Raw genomic sequence first — 20,085 nt, forward strand, 5'->3', positions numbered from 1 at the left:
TAACATTCTGGGGGGAGAGGTTTCAGTGCATTCATGTTCATTTATGACAACAGTGCAAAGAGCAAGGGTTCATGATCAATCAAGAGCTAATAGAATTCTAGACTATTCACCTAAAATCTGCAAGTTGAGCCACAGCTTTAATCCGTAACTCAGAAAAGGAAATTATCCTGAAAGCTCTCTCTCGTCCACCTGTTGGGAGATTAAATAAGTAGTGAAATGTGAAAATTCCAGTCCTGCCTCACAACAAGGGCTTAATTAGCACCCCCTCCACTGCCTTGCCTTCTACTAGATGGAAACGTCACTGGTCCCATTGTGTCGCAGTCAGTGCAGCCGCTTCACGGGGCTAGTTAGTGCTGCCCTGCAAGAGGGCTGGAACTCGGCCTCCTCACATCAGCGATGCCTCGTGCTACTAATAGTGAAAATTCACATGCTACATTTTTACAGACTCTTTAAAAGACTCTCCTCTCTCTCCATCCCTAACAGCGACTCAGGCGAGAAGCGCTTGCCCTCAGTCCCTCTTGTCTCTCTCACTGCCCCCACTGGTCCACTGTCGCTTTCGTTCTGCTTCCACCTTCAGCCCTCACCCTGCACATGCTGACCTCCCCTTCCTCTCCTCCTGCTAAATTTAGAGGCCGAGCTGTCTCCCTGGTGTGAGAGGCTGGAGGGCCGTGGCAGCAGGCTACAGAGCTGGTCCGGAGTTGGCTGTCGGCAGCTAGGGAAGGACAAATGTCAGGGAGACCGACTCCCCCGCCCTAGCACTCGCTCCTCTGCAGCCTCTCTTGACAGGCAGGGTAAAAGGAGGAGGGCACCGAGGGCCTTTGAAGTCTGGCTGCCTGTCACTGAGCTCAAAGAGACCAAGGGCTCGTCAGAGCACAAGTCACTGGGGCTCTCTCCCTTTCCCAATTAATTCAGTTGGCTCAGGAAGGAAAGGGATTGTGATATGCCCAGCACTGGGCAGAAAGCACAGCTCACCCGTGCAATGCTGCAGCATCTAAAACCTTTCCTAACTGCCAGATCCCAGCCATGCCAGAAGAACTTTATTCAGGAGGAAGGGAACCCCAAAATTATTTTTCCTGGTCCCACTCTTGGCTACATGTGCTGGCCAATGTCAAGAATCCTGTCACCAAAGCTTCCTGTCTTTATTTGGGCTTTACTTCTTTTAACCCCCAAGTCTATCTCAAAACCAACACCAGTCATTTGTAAGAATCGATGAATCTCTGGCCTCTTCTGAGAACATGTTTGGAAAATGAAAAGCACAAATCCTTTCGATGTCAGGAACACTGGGGGAGCTTCCAGAGTGACAGAGGACCCCAAAGGCAAATGCCTTCAGCTCACCATCTGGACCATTCCTCAACTTGCATCACTGTTTCAATTCTAAAGTTTTCATTGAACTGATGTTTATCAAGTCCCTGCGGTGTGCCAAGGCTTGCACGGCTGCGTTCACCAACGTTCCCCAAGGAGAAGCCAGCTGGGATAACCCATTTGCTCTCACTGCCCAGGCCTGGCTATTTCAAGGCTCTTCTCTAAGGACATATGGAGGGCTGGGAACAGAAGGGTCACCCACTAGAACGTCATCAGAGCAGCACCCAGAAATGGAGGCTAGAAAGGAGGGTATTCAGGAATAAAACCACCACTTACTTCAGACATTTCAAAGATGAAGATTGAAATGAATTGTGAAGGTCAAGCATCATTGGGGAAAACTTGTTGTTCCTTTACAGACAGTTCTTGGGTTCGGATGGCAGTGAGCTGGAAGTATAGATGGCAGTGGATTAGAACTCAGAAGTGCAGAGTTCTGGTGCCAGCCCTGTCTCCAATCAGCTGGATAGTTCTGAATAAGTCACGTGACCTCTCTGAGTCTTAGTTTCCAGCTGTGTATAAATGGAGGGCAACATTTGTCTGGCCATCTTACAGAGGTGGTACGAGAACCAAGGTCACTGCTGAATGGCCAAGTGATTTCTCCCCTGCAATGTGGGAATTATGGCCATGCAGCTGGCATCAGCTCTAATAATGGAAGATGGCACAAAAGGATGTGGGAGGAGAAGTAACCCTATAAATTTTAGGTAGAGATACAAAGTGAAAAGGAGGAGCCAAGTCTGGCTTTGAGGGCTATCGTGTGACTCCACGTTTCATGGGTAATGCCCAGCTGTGGGGCCTGCCGACCACATTCCTGCCACTCCCTCGACATCATTTTGTTACAATTAAACCTGCAGTCATGTCATGCCAGGGTGAGGACAGTTTGCTCAGTTACCTCATCTTGCTCTTGGAAATGCTGAGATGGAGAGGTGCTCTCACATCATGTTTAACATTACCTCATAATACTACATTTCAACACGCTGTGGCCCCAAATCTGAGCCTCCTTCCTCATTTGATGACCACCTTTCATTGACACGAGCTCAGGTGAACTAAGGACATTGTAACACAGAGACATAAAATGTTAACTGTTTGCTGTGGGTCGTTGTGGGTCCTGCCCCCAAAGCAGATTTCCTGATCACTCTAGAACAGATGCCCTACCCGGTAATGGTGATTGTGTACACACCTGAAATGATACAGCTTGATCAGCGATTCTTTGAGCCCAACTCTTAAGAAACTGAAGAAGTTCGGGGTACTCCACAGGGAAAAGGAACTGTGCACTCAACTTAGGTCATTTTTATAAGCTGCAAAAAGTTTCAATAGCCCAGTAATTCTCATCAGCCAACAGATGCTCTGCAGGCTGAGGACCACACACCAAAGGAGGCTCTCTAGCAGCTATGGCAGCTCAATCACGACGCCTGACCCAGGGGCCAGAGGTATCACTTGGTAGCACACCCCCGAATCACAGGCCTCACCTCCAGCAAGTGAGCCCCGCCCAGGGGACTATCCGGTGGCAAAACTGTGAATGGGTAACTCTGCCAATTCACCTGATTGTGTGGCTTCATTCCTCGCTCTTCCCACAGCATATTTTGCTCACAGCCAGTGTATTCATTTGTGAAAGCCACGGTCAAGAAGCAGCTTTCGTGGGAGACTCCTTGGATATGGAGCAAATGGATATGGACCAGCTGATAGGTTTCAGGAGCTGTGACGCAGGCCCCAGGGTACAGGTATACAAATCCTCCTGGTGGGTTACCCACAGACATATATACATATAATGCAGAAACCAGGTCTGACACTGGGGGGGGGGGGGGCAAAAGAGAAAAGAGAATGTCTTGGGGTGACCCTTGGGCAGAGGACCCTGTGAACACTGACCGTCAGGCCAGCTCTTCTGGCCTGGAGCGGTCACTCTCTCCTGGGTTGTGTTGGGGGAGGAGGCGACTCTCTCCTCCCAAGGACCTGGCTGTTAGGACTACAGGGAACAGCACCCACCACGGCTTGTGGGAGCACAGTCTGACTTTATGTCCTCATGTAGAGCAATGGAAATGAATATTTAAAGGTATGGGGCCATAAAACTGTGGGATATGAGAAACACCAGCCTTTGAGGCCTGACTACTACGCACTGCTCCATAATATATACATGTTTATAACCCCCCAGCTGCTTTTGGCTCATTCACCCAAATGCCACACCCGAAAATTGGCATCATGCCGTTCGTTCATCCTAGAAGTTTAAAAGTCACAATGAGCCCAGTGAAGCCAAAGCCCCGGAGCAGGCCCTGCTCAACTCACTAGTGTCTGTGGCTCCACACATAGAAACATCGGTGCCTGGGATGGGGAGACAGGACTGGCAGGAAGCAGACCTGGTGACAAGTCAAGGGACTGGTCAACGGGAAACTGGGTTTTATGATTTATTGTCCTGGTTAAATTATTCTCTCATTACAATAGCTAGGAGATGATTTTCAGTGTAACTGTAGATGCACAGTATTTTCTTCTATATTTTACGTTAGAATACTGATCTCCTAACTACACTGTTCTAATGTGGACCATACAGACCCACACAAGCTTACGCATAGATATAGGCACACACATGCACACATACATGCACATTTCTCCCAGAAACACTGGCACATTGCCATATTTATTTTCATAGATCTGTTAAAATAAGGCTTTAGTTTTCATCTTAACTTCCCCCATATGTGTGCATCATTACAACCCTGAAGTTTCAATAGGATAAAGCACTGAGAGTGAAAAGCCTCATTTCCTGAAGCATTCCCAGGGCCACGGTTTTATCAAGGAAGCCTGTGCTGCCTACTATGCCAGCAGCAGTGGTCACGGGCACTGACCCCAGGGAGCTGAGTCGAAAGGACACCAGCTCAGTCTGAATTTGGACCAAACTGACCAAACAGTAAGAGTTCTAGAGGCATAGGCTGAAGCTGAGAACGTCATTCCCAGAAAATATCATTTCCCTCTCCTGAGCAAATCTGGCTGAGAACACAGCTCCTGAAGTAGTAAGGCCATTCTCCTGACTGGAGCTAGAACCCTTCAGGAACAGAGGATTAGGGGAAGGAGAGTATGGTTCCTATTTGTCTTTGGGTGAGGGAATTAAGGAGGCTCAAAGGCAAAGGTAAGAGGACACAGAGTGTTCTGGACTACATGTTTGCGTCCCTCCAAAACCCATACATTAAGGCCTTGACCCCCCAGTGTGATCATAATTTGAAATGGGGCCTTTAGGAGGATATTAGGTCAGATCATGAGGGTAGAGGGTAGAGACCACAGGATGAGCTCAGCGCCTTTATAAAAAGAGACACAAGAGACCTGACACTCTCTCTTTCCACCACATGAGGACACTGTAAGAAGACTGCAGTCCACAACCAGGAAGAGGGCTGTCACCAGGAGCTAAGCTGACAGTCACCTTAATTTCGGACCTCCAGCCTCTAGAACTGGGAGAAATAAATTTGTGTTGTTTAAGTCACACAGTCAATGGTATTTTGCTATGACAGGCTGGGCTGCCTAAGAGAGGCAAGGCCAAGAGTGCCGACTCAAAAATCCCTCTCAAGGAACCATCAACACCAGTGGCTGCTAATTTCCAGCTGCCTGGTAGAGACAGGAAAGCTCTCTGAAGCAGGTGTCCTGCCCTTTGTTTAATCCAGCCAAGGCAGGATAGGACCTGCCAGATGCTCCGACCCATGCTCTGTTCTCTGGAGACAGTGTCTGAATTCCAGAAGCCTGGAGTCCAGTGGGCCAGACACCCTGACTACAAGATCAAGGAAGAACATGAAAAGAGATGTTCAAGTTTTCAAGGGCAGAAACCTGAGACTGTCTTCCAAATGCCAACTCTAGCCCACATGCGCACTGCTCTCAACCCTGTGGAGTTCTCAGAATAAAACTGCTTCCACAGAATAAGAGTCAGTGTGATTTCCCCCCTGCCCCTGAGCACTCTGCCCTCTCCCAGCAGGATGCCACAGCCCATCTCACCTCCAGGGACCAGAGTACAAGACTAGAGCGCCACCCAGCAGCCCTTGCCAGGTGTAGGCAGATCCAGCTTTCCCCCTAGAGGTGGTACGTTTCCTAAATCCAATAAAACTCTGCTGTACTAGTGGTGGTGGTGGTGGTGGTGGTGGTGGTGGTAAGGAGGAGGATGATTAATAATAATAATAATAATAATAATAATAATAATAATGGCAGCACTAGCCAGAGAAAGAATTCTGAGAGACACTGGGTCTTCTTCTCTTCAATATCCTTGACAGAGCCTGAACCCAAAGCAGTTTTCAACAAGTTTCTAAATGCATAAAGTTTACATGAAGAATTACATAGTTAAATGCCAAATATTCCTATTTTTCCTATCTTTCAGGGTCACCAATGCCTTTTCCATCTAAATAAAAATAATAACTCAATTGCTCCTCTGAGACTGCAAAAAAGCGGCGTCTCCTAGCAGGTGTCCTCTCTGAGAACTGGTCATGAACCCCAGGGAAGGTGAGAAGCAAGGACTCTGGGGGAACTGCTCCTCACCACTAGTTTGAGATCTGCTGAGAGCCTTCCTGCTGACCTCTGGTCTTTGAGGCCCCCCCCCTCCTGCTTTGTCTCCTCCCACATGTGGGCACCCTCTTTGCTGTCATTCCCCTCACGGAGATTGACACTCAGCTGTAGAAGTGCAGAACTCCAGCACCGTGTGAGGATGAGCCAGGGGAATATGGTGCTAAAAAGGAAAGCCTCAAAGTTGAGTATCAGGACCCTCAGCATCTAGTGCCCACCAACAACGTGATTCCCACACGGAGGGCAGAGGTCACTGGAGGCAACACAGACCCTCCCACACATGTACTCACACACTCTCCCAGGCAGCTGGGGACACTCCCGGATGGCAGCTCACTGGGACTGTCTCCTTGCTCCCCAAGTTGGGAGTCCCATGTCCCGTTTTGCCCAAGTCCACCAGCCCAAACACAACAGACCGTCTCAGAATCACACTGGCCGAGTTTCTGCCATGACATAGCAAAGGCACAGCCCCTATGTCAACAGAGCAGTTTTAGGTTCTCTTTTGTCACCCTCTTCCTCTCCCGTTAGGCTCTGGCCTTGCTTCTGCCTCTACAAAGTTGCTCAGCCCACAGAACACAGCTCCTTCAAACACAGACTCTGTGGCTCCTCCTAGACTAAAGAATCCTGTGCTTATGTGTACTTCTTAGGGAGGGAATTGTCTGGGATCTGCCACCTGTAGAGAAAGAAAAAAAAATCTTCAAGGGCCTCCAACACAGGTGGCCTGGGCACACCCCACTAAGCACTGTAGGGCTCCGGCCTCAGTGAGTGTTCTCTGCCAACCGTTACCCTGCAATATCCATCGTCCTTCCTCCGCCCTGCTCTGTGGAGAGCACAGAGGAGGAGGAGTGTCAGAGCAGACAGGGCTGGGCAGCAGGAAGGCAGCAGCAAACCCTTCCTACCAGACATCTTAAGATTCACCAAGTTTTCAAAGAAACTTCCAACCACCGGGAAACTTCCAGACAAAATTGACTTCCAGTGAAATGCATTTACGTCTTAGCTCTTCTCCACATGTACTTTATGACAGTGTTGAGAGTCTCCTGCCTTGGGATGAAATCTTGTCAGCTTGTAGGAGCAAAGCACGATGGAGGGGAGTTAGTGTTGAGAAAGAAAAATGTCAGTCGGGCTCTGAGGCAATGCCTTAGAACCTGCTAAGGAGGTGCAGGGCCCCCAGCCCCCAGCCGTGCTGCCCACACAGGCCTCACTGACCTCCTGGAATGGCCAAGTCCTTGGCCGCACTGTGGCCAGAGGTCACAGACTGCACATGGGAGAGTGAGCACGGAGATGGTTGCCCTGGCCTGCGAGCTCGGCCCACCCTGACTCTGTGGCCCCTACTGGGCCAGGAATATTCTCTGAAGGGGGCCCCCCATTTGTTCTTCCTTTTAGGAAAATTTCTAAAGTCATTTACACTTCTGTGTCCTCTCCCCCAGAGGACCTGCTTCCTTGGACTGTGTATTCCCTGGCAGACTCACAAAGATGGGAGATAGACCTGAGGAAGAGAGCCACTCTTTCCCTCCTCTGAGCCTCCTCCGCACCGCAGAGGTCCTGCGTGACTCCACTGCCACACACAAGAGAATTGTGACTCTTCAAAGCTCTGCCTGTAGCCTCCCTCACCCAGAAAATCATCCTTGACTCTTCCAGCCAACAAATCTTCTTCCTTCGCTGTACTGAATCATGTCACTCAGATCCAACCTCACTAATTCTGGGCCTAGGAAGGCCTCTGGCTTCACCTTACGGTATAATGGAGCCTGGGGCGACTCACACACACAAGGCAAGGTGCATAATCCAGACTCACAAAATACAGGAAGAAAGATACAGGAATATCATCCCTTGTTTTAGAAAGGCCTCCTTATATGGAAAAAGAAAAGAAAAAAGAAAAGAAGAAAAGAAAAGAAAAGAGAAAAGAAAATAGAAAAGAAAAGAAAAAAGAAAAAAAGAAAAGAAAAGAAAAAAGAAAAGAAAAGAAAAGAAAAGAAAAGAAAAGAAAAGAAAAGAAAAGAAAAGAAAAGAAAAGAAAAGAAGAATAGAAAAGAAAAGAAATCTTCCCCAGCAGAGGCAGAAAAACCAAAGCCTTGCTCAACACTGCTGATGGAAGCTGGTGGCCTGTCAGTGCCAGGTATGACAACCCCACTTCTTGACCTGCTTTTGTTCTTAAAGTTCACAGCTTTTCTGGCAGCCACAGGGGACAGGACCATGGTATTTGTCAAGAAAATCACATCTGTACCAAGGCACCAAAGGAAGGCTAAGCAAAATGTGCCACCATTTGGTACTAGAGGCTCCAGAATAACAAGTGTCAACAGCTTCTGCAACCCCAACCACTGATGTGGCCCTGTCCAAGGATCTCAACAGAGGGCCACTGTGGGGCAAGTGGGGGCGGTGCTGAGGGGACAGAGGTTTCAGCTTGATCTTGGCCTTTAGGAGTCATGGAAAATAGGATGCTACATATGAAATTCCCACTGGTCCTAGGAATTAAGAAACCTAGGTTCTAGTCACAACTTAGATGCAACACACCACAGGGCTCCTGGGGGGTCAATTAGTAGCTCAGGGCCTCTGTTCATTGTTAAATGAGGTAGTGACTGGACACTTGTTGAGCTTCAACATATTATAAGAAAAGAGAACAATGCCTAGGCCTGGGGACTGGGTGCCACTGTGGATCTGGAGACCGGGAGCCAGACCAGAAAGCATCACAGAGGAGGAGCGGTCAGGTCAGGACTCACCTTGCCTGGGAGGTGATCAGGGAGAGATGAAGAAGGGGATCAAGAAGGACACCTGCAAAGGGGAAAGCAGAGGAAGTTATCTTCTGGATTAGCTGAGGAGGGAGCAGGACACACTTGGGAGTTCTTTGCATGAAAATGACAATGCCATCCTGGGGAGGAGAGCACTCACCATGTGAGCAGTGAGTGTAGAAACACCAAGAGTACTTGTGCCACAGGAAACTGCAAACTAACAGGAGCTTGTTTTCTAAGAGTTGGTTGTAGAACACTTACCACTGCCCAAGAGCATCTTATTTTAAGGGAAGAGTTCAAGGCCAGTCAAAGAAAATAAGAAACACCTTCAAAGCAGTAGGAGCAGAACCAGGAGGGAACAGTGCCCTGAATCCAAGGTAGGAGAAACGGCCCAGAGGAAAGGGGAGGAAAGGGTCGCTGTGGTGTGAGCTGGTCCAGCTGAGCCACCTCACTTGGCTAGTGTGTTCCGTGACTGGCCATGTGCTGCTGAGACAGCTGGCTGGCCCCATGGCGGCGAGGGCGGCGCCCTTCGTGTAGCTTCTATGCCTGCACCACCTTCGTAAGGCACAGCCCAGGCCCTGGCCCCATCATGCCGTTGACGGTGCACAGTTTTTCCTGGCACTTTCTCTAAACCCTTGGCTCTTCAGGAAGATGAAGGCATAATCAGGAAGCTATTTTCACAACATCCAAATCCACCTCTGACAACATTTAGCCATTGATGATAGAAAAACTTCATCTTTCCTGGAGTGTAGGTATAAGAACATCATGCAGGAATTAATAGCTTTGGTTATTAGCCAGATTGCACTCAGACCCCACCTCATGTACCCATCACTCAAGACTCACGGTCCCCTGGTTCTGGGAGCCTTCTAGGCTCTTCCCAGACTGCAGGGCTCGTTTCCTGCAGAACACTGGCAGGCAGCAGTTACATTATGTATCTGTTCAGCACTCAGGCAAGAAACCATTATGTTCACGGATCATTATTGACATCCTGACATTTGTCACCTCCTTTCATAGCAGTTAAATCTTGCTTTATCTGTAAATGTCACCATGTCATTTATTCATGAAAGGGGTCACATTCCTGAAATAGCATGCTTCAGTTTAAAAGGGGAGCTTGGCTTTATTTGCAGTGGGTAATCCTCAAACAAACTTAACTGCTGATAAATGCTTTTTTATTGGAGTTTCTTGGCCTTAAATAACATCCTCAAATGTAGAATGCAGTTCTGTATTTGTGAAAATAAAATCTGAATGTTGAACAAGAGAGAAGGTTGTTGAGATTAGAACAAATGAAGGTTTTCTGTTGCCATCGTATGTAGGAAGGTAGATGGTAAACAGATTTGAATTTATTGAGAGTAAGCCATAATTTTAAGAAGATTGTTATGCTTCTAGAAATATGCCCATGGCTTTTTTTTTTTTTTTTTTTTTTTTGTCACTTATGCCTCAGAAGCCTCAGAGATCAGGAGCTTTCTAACCTTCTTGGGGTGATCCCTAGCTGGGGACACTAGAGAGGACCACTCAGCAAATATATATACTCATTCCTCCCACCCTCAGATTCCAACAGCACTGGTCGGGGAAGTGATTAACTCATCTCTGGAGCTTATGTTTGCAGAAAGCGACATCTCCTTGCTTTACAAAGCTTGCTCTAAGTTCACTTTAAAATAGGGTGACTATATAATTTATCGTCCAAACCCAGACACTTTTCAAGGGGGAAAGGAGGCACTAAAAACAATTAACAGATATTAATTGATCTACAACAATCATGACCCTAGAAGGAACAGGGCATATGGACACCTGAACTTTAAGACTTTATCAACTGACTCATTGAAGAGGTTTATATCCACCAGGTGCTAATTAACTATTGGTGGGGAAAGGTTTCAGGGTGTGGGTGGGGGTAGGAAGGAATCCTGCAGCTCTCTGCCTTTAACTCATTTTTCTAATCCAGTGGTTCTAAAAGTGCGGTCCAGGAATGGAAATGCCCTGGATAGACTGCAAAAAACGCAGGTGCCTGGTCCCTGCTTCAGATCTACTAAATCAGAATTTCCAAAGTATGAGGCTCACACATCTGCATTTTAAGACCTCCCAGGTACTGAAGGTGTAACACACACTACTCTGATCCAAATCTTTTATTCTAGGTCTTCTGTGTTCTGGTCACACCATGGTAGTAGGTACTTCTGTGTTCTGGTCACACTGTGGTAATAGGAAATAGGTGGGTAAATTCTGTTTTTTTTTTTTTTTTTTTTTTTTTTTTTTTTTGCCTAGAAAAATAGCTTCAGATGGGGTATAAGCTGAAAATAGATTCTCCATTGTACACAAAAATGGAGGCCATGACACTTCCTAGATAATGTTATTAAATGTCAATCTACTCCCCCGCTGACAGCTCTGTGTATAACCATTTCACACCCACTAAGTGCAGGCTACAAGCACGAATATACTCTCAGAGAGAAGCTGTAAGATAAGAAAATGGTGAAATAACATTGAGGTCATAGTAAAAGGTGATTGAATGCAATTAAAACTGCTCACTGTTAGAAAAGAAAAGGGCCAGGGAGGAAGATTTCCCCAGGCGCTAATGAGATCCTTTGTGAGTGTGATATATACTGTAGCAATAAGTATCACAGACCACAGCTGAATCGAGTTCCTGTTTGTAAGCCCAGGCCAGGGTCATGGTCCTATAGCTATCACTGCCTCAGAAAATGTCCTCATTAGTTCACCATAGTCATCACTGCCTGGCAACAGTAGAATGACTTCATCCTGCTGATGGCCCCTGAGAGGGAGCAGGAGGGTGGTCAACGAATCAAGGTATCAGAGGACGCAGAGAGTAAGAGCACACACTATTTGTGTGGTACTTTCACGTCCATTTTGTTATTAGTGTCTCCCTAAATTCAGTCACAGGTGGGGCTGAACCCAAAACCCACATATGGCCCATAGCCCCAGGGTCAGCCTCTACCTCTGTTCCCCTCTACCTCCAGGAAGAGCACTGGTACCAGGCCCTACATAGAATACCCATTGGGCAACAACTGCTGAAGTTGGAATGTCACACAACTGACATCCCCCCACTACCCCTGGGCATGCGAGTTGGCCATTGTGCTGGGTTCCAACCGAGGCTAGTAGCCATTGTTGATCAATGGTGAGAGTCTGAGGAAGAAACTGTCATAGGGCCCAGGAGATGTTGAGTAAATGCCTACTTGGAATCCACCTTAAAAATGGTGAAGTCAACCTCTCCACTTGTCATTCTGGGCCCCATCAACTAAGGGCTCTTGTTTGACTTTCAAGTGGCTCCAACTTCAAGCTCCCATTCTCATTTAACTGGACATATTCACCCTCAAGTTCTTCCCATCTGCCCAGACTGACATTTCACTTAAGGAGATGAATCATAAGGAGAGAAAGTTAAAGTTTCACACCTACTTCAAAGAATAAGCCAGATTCTCCCAAAGGACATCTCATACATCTCATGGGTTTCCGTCTCCTCATGGGTTTCCATCTCCTTGTGGGTTTCCGCCTACTCTCAGCAACTTTAGAGAGACCCCTGTCCTGAACTGGGTACTGACAGGGAGGAGCACACAGTTCCTAATCTAGTGGAGGTTCCAGTCTTGCTGAAAAGACAGAACAGATGCCATAGGGTCAAGAGGAGAGCGACTCTACACCAGCTGGGCCATCTGGTGCAAGTTCTTCTCAGCACCAAGCCTCTTAAGAGCTATATAATTTACTTAGACAAATGTCCTTACCTTCCTGAGCCTCAGTTTCCTAATAGATGAAGAGATATTGATCTATCAAATTCACTATAATATTATGTTAGAGGATGGCAAGCCCTTCACACAGGGCCTAGTACACAGTAGGGTACATGTTAATACCCTTCCTTCTTACATAAAAGTTAAATGTCCCTGTGGTCATCTGCTCCAGGATGAGCCAGTTAGAGGAGGATTTTATTAAATGCAAACTGGCTCATCCTCTGACTTGTTCTGCACCTTGGAGAAAGTAGATTAACCTCCAAATGCCTCAGGTTCCTCATCTGTGAAAAGTAATTGCTGTCCTTCCAGCTACCCAGCTCCAGCTATCGTTGAAAGAGGCACGTTTTAGAATGTCTGGGAGCTGGCTGGGAGACAGCTTCCAGAGAGGTGCAGGGTGGGGTTCTATTATGACCATTGGGATTGAAAAGACAGCTCTATTTTCTACTCCGTCTTTCTGCTAAATTGAGCTTCAGCCCTGGAAATTAATATCCCCACCGCATTTTAGTGAGGTGGCTCTATTTTTACAAGCGCCGCAGAATCAAGCCCTAATCTGTTATGCTGTGACCTTTCGCTGGGCTCTGCATCAGGGAATCATAATTCAGGGCCAGCCTCAGCTTTGGAAACCTCCATAGGCCTTTTATGACATGAGAGCTATTGAATATTCTATAAAATCTCCTTGGAAAACTGGCCCACATTTCTTCATAATCTCCCCAGACTGTTTCTGAAGTCTCTCTATGGATTTTTTACTCTAAAAATCCATAGTGTTTCTTAATAAGGATCTGGGCCTCTCATAAGGGATTGTGAAGAGGATAAGGCTAGATTGGGTCCCCAGGGGAGGATGAGATGGGGCAACAGAAGCCTATCTGTTACTGTAAAGACCCTGGATGAGGATTCTGAGCTTAGGAGTCTGTCAGCAAGATGCAATCATTTCCAGGAGATAGGGCTGAAGGAAGGAATTTGGAAGGTGACCCGTACTACCCCCTTGCTCTATCCGACTGTAAGTTTTCCTCACCTTGAGAAGTCAGTGTTTAAGGCTGCATGCCTTCTCACAGAACCTGCAATGTCTCTCTCGTTCTTTTAGTTGGACTCCACCTGTGCCAAGCTGTCCCCCCACTTTTGGGCTTGTATGAAGTACATCATCGTGTGGCATGGGAACTGGCTTTCTGAACATCCTTGACAGGCTAGACAATACAACTTCGAAGTGTAATTGGACCAACTGTCTCTGTAACCTTGACCAAAGAGAATCAGAAATGGTAGGAAACTGGACAGATAAATACTCTCTCTTGTCCCTTAGGAAGTCCAGGATGCCAAGTAAACATTCCTATTGAAGACCTTGTGTGTCCTTATAATTTCTGTCATGCCCCTCTCCCCAGCCAGCGCAGTAACACACAGCATGGTGCTGTTTTGCATTTTTCCTTGCCTCATTTCCCCTTTTTCTGCCTTCACTCTCATCACCTCAGGCATACACCTCCCAAAAGTATTAAAGTGTTAATACTTTAATTCTTGCCATAGGCACTGCCTTCACAAGGATCTGGCTAAAGTATATGTGGCTTTGCCCAACAGGAAGGTTGGGTAAAATGTGCTATGCTGCATCAGAGCCAGAATGTGAGCCTTGGGGACCAAAATTCTATGTGACTTACCTCTTTGTCACATTACCACATCTTTGCTTAGCACAGGGCTTGGCACATAGTAGGTAATCCATAAGGAGCTAAAATATATTGCACTAAGTTGAGTATATTAGCACCAGGAATAAACCAAATAAACCCAAAAATGCTTTCTACTTAGAGTTTTGAGCCTCTGAGCTTCTTCCAATGCTGCAGAGTAACTTCCAAGGACCCGTAGAAAGGGTCAAATATCATATACTTGCCTGCAGGAGTCAGGGTTATCCAGAGAAACAGAACTAAGGGTGTGTGTGGAGAGAGAAAGAGTGATTGACTGATTATGAGGAACTGCCTCACATGATGTTGAAGCTGAGAAGTCCCACAGGCTGCTGTCGGCAAGCAGGAGACCCAGGAAAGCCGGTGATGTCAATCAGTCAGAATTTGAAGGCCTGAGGACCAGAGAAGCCAATGGTGCAAATCCCAGTCTGAGGTCAGGAAAAAAGTGATGTTCCATCCATGCAATAAGACAGCAAGGGGATGAATCATCCCTTCCTCTGCTTTTGTTCTATTTAAGCCCTCAGTGGACTGGCTGATGCCTCTCCACACAGTGGGGAACAATCTACTTTATGAGTCCACAAACTGAAATGCTAATCTCAGCCAAAAACATCCTCAAAGACACACCTAAGGGTAATATTTAATCTAGGCATCCTCGTAGCTAAAATTGCCACATAAAATTTACTATTACATCATCCCTCAAACTTTACAATTTTCAAGACTCTTAAGCAGACTGTAGTTTATCTGATACTTGTAGCAAGTCTCCTAAGCAGACAAAGTATACAGCATTTCCACTGAGTAGACATTTAACCCCCAGGACACCAAGTCTTGCATAGGCACCATGTTTGCCCAAGTTCATCCCAAGTCCAGGTCTTTTACTGCAGCACCATTATAGCTGAGACAATAGGGATCGCAGGCAGCAATTCAATGCCAGCATGGCCTTACAACCAATCAGACACTAGAGAGAGTCCATCCTTTACCAAATGGCATAGGTGCCCCAATACCAAAGGTACAAATGACTCTGAGCCTGACAGACAAACAAAGCAAAATTACTTTTTAAAGAGAAATTTGAGGAGTTCAAATAAAACTATGGGAATTGTGAGCACTTTAAGGGATGATATTTTCAAGAGAATTATTATGAAGAGATTCCCCAAAGTTTAACCACGAAAGAAAAAGATACACAAAGAAGTTCTCTGAGTAACGCTATGCTATCCAGTGCCAGAAATTCTTCCTCTAACATTTCCCTGAAGCCAGGAGCAATATTTGGCTCTGAAGCCAATGAATTGCCAAATAACGAGCCCTCAAATATCACCTACATCTCTTGAGTTTAGAAATGCCCCCAAAAGCCAAGGCTGGGCTAGGTAAGTTTCCAGATTCTCCTCTGCCTGGGAAGACTAGAGGAAAGAAGGACCTGTCAAAGGCTCCCATTACCTTAGGAATACTCAGAAGAAGGTGCTCACTTGCCTTTTTTTTTTTTTTTTTTTTTTTAAACTGTATGTCAGAAATCTCAGTCTGGCTCACTTGCATGACTCATTCCAACTTTAGCATAAACTCTTCTTAATCTTCCTTCTTCAAAATCCTATGCTCCTCCCTGACCCCCTGTCTTAGGGGGATCAGCCTTATACTCTCTGCCTGAGCACACCTGCTATTGAGCCCTTGGCCAAGTCTTCCGTCACATAAGATCTCCATGATGGACCTCTTGGAGACTCCAGTGGCCACAACCCAGGAGATCATGGGCTGCCCTTGTTCTTCCCTAAAGGACCTCTAACAGGGTGATTCGGGAGGGGCGGGGGAGGTGAAATAAATACAGGAAGGCAGAAGCAGCACAAGAGAGGGCAGACGAAACATCTACCGCTTTTACTGACAAACACGTGTTGCACCCACTAAGTAACAGACATGTTTATATGCATTGTCTTTTGCTGACCAAGTGTGATTCTAAAAAATTCACTCCACCTGGAGCACATGTAGAAACCCAGAGACACTAGAAAGGCATCTGGATCTGTAAACAGCCAGTAAGATGCCCATGGACCCATTGGACTTTAATGACCTTCTTGTTATTTTATTCCCTATGTAATAAAAATTAAAAATAAAGATACCTTGGGCAGTTTTTCTGGTTGTAGGGCTAGTGAAAGGAGGACGATAATGAGTGATAACACTAAAGGGAACAGCATTAGAAGTGAGAGCCAATAGGGACAGTTTAGGATAGACGCTGACTGGTACAGTTTCATGACAGAAGGTGTCGCTATATTACAACCCTGGGGGAAAAATGGATCCTCCTAAAGACCAGGAGAATTTAGATCTAAGGAGGGACCAAACCAGATGAATGACTGAGGCTCAGGGGAGATAGGAAACTAGGGATAGAGCCAAAGTGTTATTCAAAGCCCACGGTGTCCACTACTTTCCCAATGAGCCAGCCAAGCTGAAATGGTATCCCAAATGCTGTTTTAAAAGGAGGAAGGGCAGGGTGCAATCTATCTCTTCCAAAGAGTTCCAGAAAGTATGTGACTCTAACAGAGGAGACTTCTGTGATCTGGAGAACACTTTTGTAGAGTAGCTCCGTCCCCAAGGACAGGGTAAGCAGAGGCCACGGCACCTGTGGGAAAGGGGGCAGATATCCAGCTGTGCAGAAGGCAGGCAGCAGCACCAGTGCTGTGAGCTAATGCAGCCAGCAGCAGATCTGTCTGCCTAAGATCTGGCCTCCCATCTCTGGAGACCTAAAGAACTAAAAATCTCGTATGGCCAGAGGCAGGGAAATCACCCAGCAAGCTGTGGGCATGCTACCGGATTTGGGCAGCTTCTCTGCTGAATTTTAATGAAGTAATTAAGAGCTAGATAATAGAGATGGGGCTCGGCAGAGCAACACTCATGGACCTAACCTCTTTGATATGTTCCTGCATGAGGAAGCAACTCTATCACTAGATAGCTTCATTAATATTCCAGCCAGCTCTTCGGCTCTTAAAGTGATCTATGCCAAAGTTTGTTAGTCTTTCAAATTACCTGCTGAGATTCTCTGGGAAAAAAAAAAGAAGAAGAAGAAGAAGAATGAATGAATACATTCCAAGGAAAGACAATGTTACAGAGGAGTAGCAGATCCATTGGGCCGGCTCATATTTCATTTCCAAAAACTGGACTGGGTTATAAAGAAGAAACAATTATGGAACCATTCCATGCAGAATGATCAGGAGACATGGCCTGTGGCAAAGTAGCCCAGAATAAGAAAACTGTCTTTACTCAGCACCCTTCTCTTTAAGAGTTGGCCACTTGGTGGATACTTTGACTATTACACAACCTCCCTATTAACTCCTCAGTCCAGAAAAAAGATAAAGATAAAGATAAAGAAGTCTAATGCTTGGGCTCCCTATGACCCACAGAGCTTTTTTCAGAGAAATCCAATCTATCTGCTCCAGAGGCATACCTTCATCATCCAGGGTCAGGGAACAGAGAGGAGCTGGCTCTCCTTTGGCTCACCTGGTATGTTCTCCTTCTCTCTATTGCCCTCCTGTTCCTCAGGGCCCATGTGAAACCTTATCTCCTTTAGGGTACCTTCCTGTATAATCCTAAAAGCTTAGAATTGGGATCTCAGAGTTCAATTTACCTCTGTGCTCTCTTCCTTTCTTGTATTACCACTTTAAAGAGTCCCTGGTAAAGAGGATTCAGTTGCTATTTGAATGCTTCTAAGGACAAGAAGCTTATAATCTCACAAGTTCAGTGTCGGGCATTTCTTGCTATAAAAGTATATTTCTACCAAAAATTCTGTTTCTTGACTACTTCACAAATTATAAATAGTTGTCTGGTGTGGCTGTAAAAGAGTAGCAAGAGGGATGCTTATGGTGACTGTACAGTTCTACATCGTGATTGTGGTGGTGATTACATGGAGCTGTGTGTGAACTCTCACATACACACACACACACACACACACACACACACATACACACACTCTGGGACATGGAAAACTGGTGAAATCTTAGAGTTCTATAGATTTTACCAATGCAAATTTCCTGGTATGGATACTGCACCATAGTTACACAAGGTGTCAACTATGGGGGAGGCTAGGTGAAGAGCACACAAGATCTCCCAATACATTTACCTTCACAACTTCTTGCAAATCTATTGTTATTTCAAAATAAGAAGTTAAAAAAAAATAGCTGGCATCTCTTGAAAGATTACTGTTTGCCATGTACTATTTAAGTACTTTTTTGAATTAAAACTCAGGCATTCATTTTAGCTATCAACTCTGTTAAATCTGACAGAAACCACAGAGAGAAGGTAGGAGGTAAAGCTGGGATTAGAAGGCAGGCAGTCTGGTACCAGGGCATTCCTGCTTGACCACTGCTTTGCCTCCTGACATCTAGCAGGAGGAAGGTGAAGTAGACTTCACTAGCCTTGATGCATGGTATTAATCTCTATAATTACTCTATTAACAACTAATATTTATACAAATTCTGCCCCTCAGAAGGCTTTCACATACCACTGAATCACATTCCATTGATCCTCACAACAACCATGTGAGACAAGCTTTTACTTCCTACAATTCCCAGGTGGGAACACTGAGCTCCCAGACCTCAGACTCTGAATCTTAGGGTCCTATCACCTTACATTTCCACTATTCTGCTGCTTTCCTGTATAGTCAGGAAGTAACACAATTGTTTTTAAATGCTGATCCTCCATTAATTCCAGTCAGCTTTAACCTGAAAACAATGGCCTAAAAAGTCCATCTCTCCGAGGGGCTAACCAGAAGACTTGAATGGGGTGATGCCTGTCTAAGCATTGGGACTGGCTTAATGAAGTGGCAGGAAGCAGTCTCCAGGGTCTCACCTCCTGGAGAAGTCCCAGGGCATTTTCTGACCTTCCAACAGCAGGTGTCAGCCCTACCTGGTGCTTTAAAAAAACATGTATGCCCTGAGCTTCCCTCACCCAGTAATTTTAAATAGAACCAGCTTGTATAATACATTGCCCACCTCTGTTTCATTCGAAAAACAGAGAAAAAGGAGTAGAGAAGCAGATGAGCAGGTCTCACCCTAATGTAGGAGGATTTAAGGAAACTATAGAGAGAAATTAGGATGGAGGGTAAAGAGGAGTACACAGAAGTCTCCTCTCAAAAAGACTGACAGAACTAACAGTTTTTGATATTCTATCATTGGTAATTCATTTCTTTGCCTAGAGAAGTCTTTTGCAATTCTGAGAATCCCCATTAGAAATACAAATATGTCTGAGAAAAATTATTTCTCATGTCTCTATGGGATCAGGTTAGTGAGGATCATCTGACAGCCAGGCTTTGGTGAGATGAGACATCATCATGGTGCCTGATTTTGGGGTGTGGGCAGGGGAAAGGGAGGAATGAGAAGGCAACACAGAAAAAGGAGGGAGAGCGGCATTTAACCACATAATTAAGAGTTGATTCTAAAACAGAAAATGCTGTAGACTGAATGTTTGTGTCCCCCTAGAATTCAAATGTTAAAACCCTAATCTCTAATGTGATAGTATCTGCAGGTGGGGTCCCTGGGAAATAATTAGGTCATGGGGTTAGAACCCCCATGATGGGATTAGTGCACTTAGAAGAAGAGACAGGAGAGAGCTCTTTCTCTCTCTTCTCATTCTTAGCCACAAGAGGACACCAAGAAGACAGCCATCTGCAAACTGAGAGCTCCCACCAATACCTAACCATGCTGACACCCTGATATCAGACTCTCCAGCCTCCAGAAGAAATAAATTCCTGTTGTTTAAACTATGCTCTTTATGATATTCTGCTATAACAGCTGATACAGAAAACAATACATTTCCAAGCGTATTCTCCAGCAACCCTCAGAGAACAAAAGCTCCCAGCATTCTTCAAAGGCTCCGGGCATTCCTAAAATTTCTCTTGGAGCTGGACTTGCCCTAGATGGGTTAGGTCTGTGCTTCTCATGTCCTCTTCTCTGATTCGCATCTTGGGTGCTCTTACAGAAAGTTTTCAAAAATAAGTCCATGCTAGCCTATGTTTCAAACATTCCAGTAAGATCTAACACATATTTATCACCTTTCTACTCTGAGCAGGGCATCAGTCTGGGTATTAGGAGCAGGAAGGGGACAAACCATGCCCAACCTGTGCTCTCTAGAGTCTCTTCTAGG

At 45.9% G+C, this 20,085-nt stretch overlaps 1 protein-coding gene across 11 annotated transcripts in view; it reads right to left on the bottom strand.

The window, feature by feature from the left end:
• TDRD15 (tudor domain containing 15) overlaps nucleotides 1-20,085 on the bottom strand; it is a 248,681-nt gene that overhangs the window by 109,614 nt on the left and 118,982 nt on the right. For 8 of the 11 annotated variants that reach the window (XM_077843991.1, XM_077843986.1, XM_077843982.1 and 5 more), the window contains exons 5-6: nucleotides 8,592-8,643; nucleotides 1,639-1,746 (exon numbers count right to left, since the gene is read on the bottom strand). The exons of 1 other annotated variant lie outside the window; for it this stretch is intronic. The gene's annotated coding sequence lies outside the window, so the exon portion shown is untranslated. The remainder of the gene's footprint in view (nucleotides 1-1,638; nucleotides 1,747-8,591; nucleotides 8,644-20,085) is intronic. 2 more of the 11 variants (XM_077843989.1, XM_077843985.1) reach the window with 1 other exon arrangement.

Source organism: Canis aureus, chromosome 12 (genome assembly GCF_053574225.1).
Source record: "Canis aureus isolate CA01 chromosome 12, VMU_Caureus_v.1.0, whole genome shotgun sequence".
NCBI classification, from domain to species: Eukaryota; Metazoa; Chordata; class Mammalia; order Carnivora; family Canidae; genus Canis; species Canis aureus.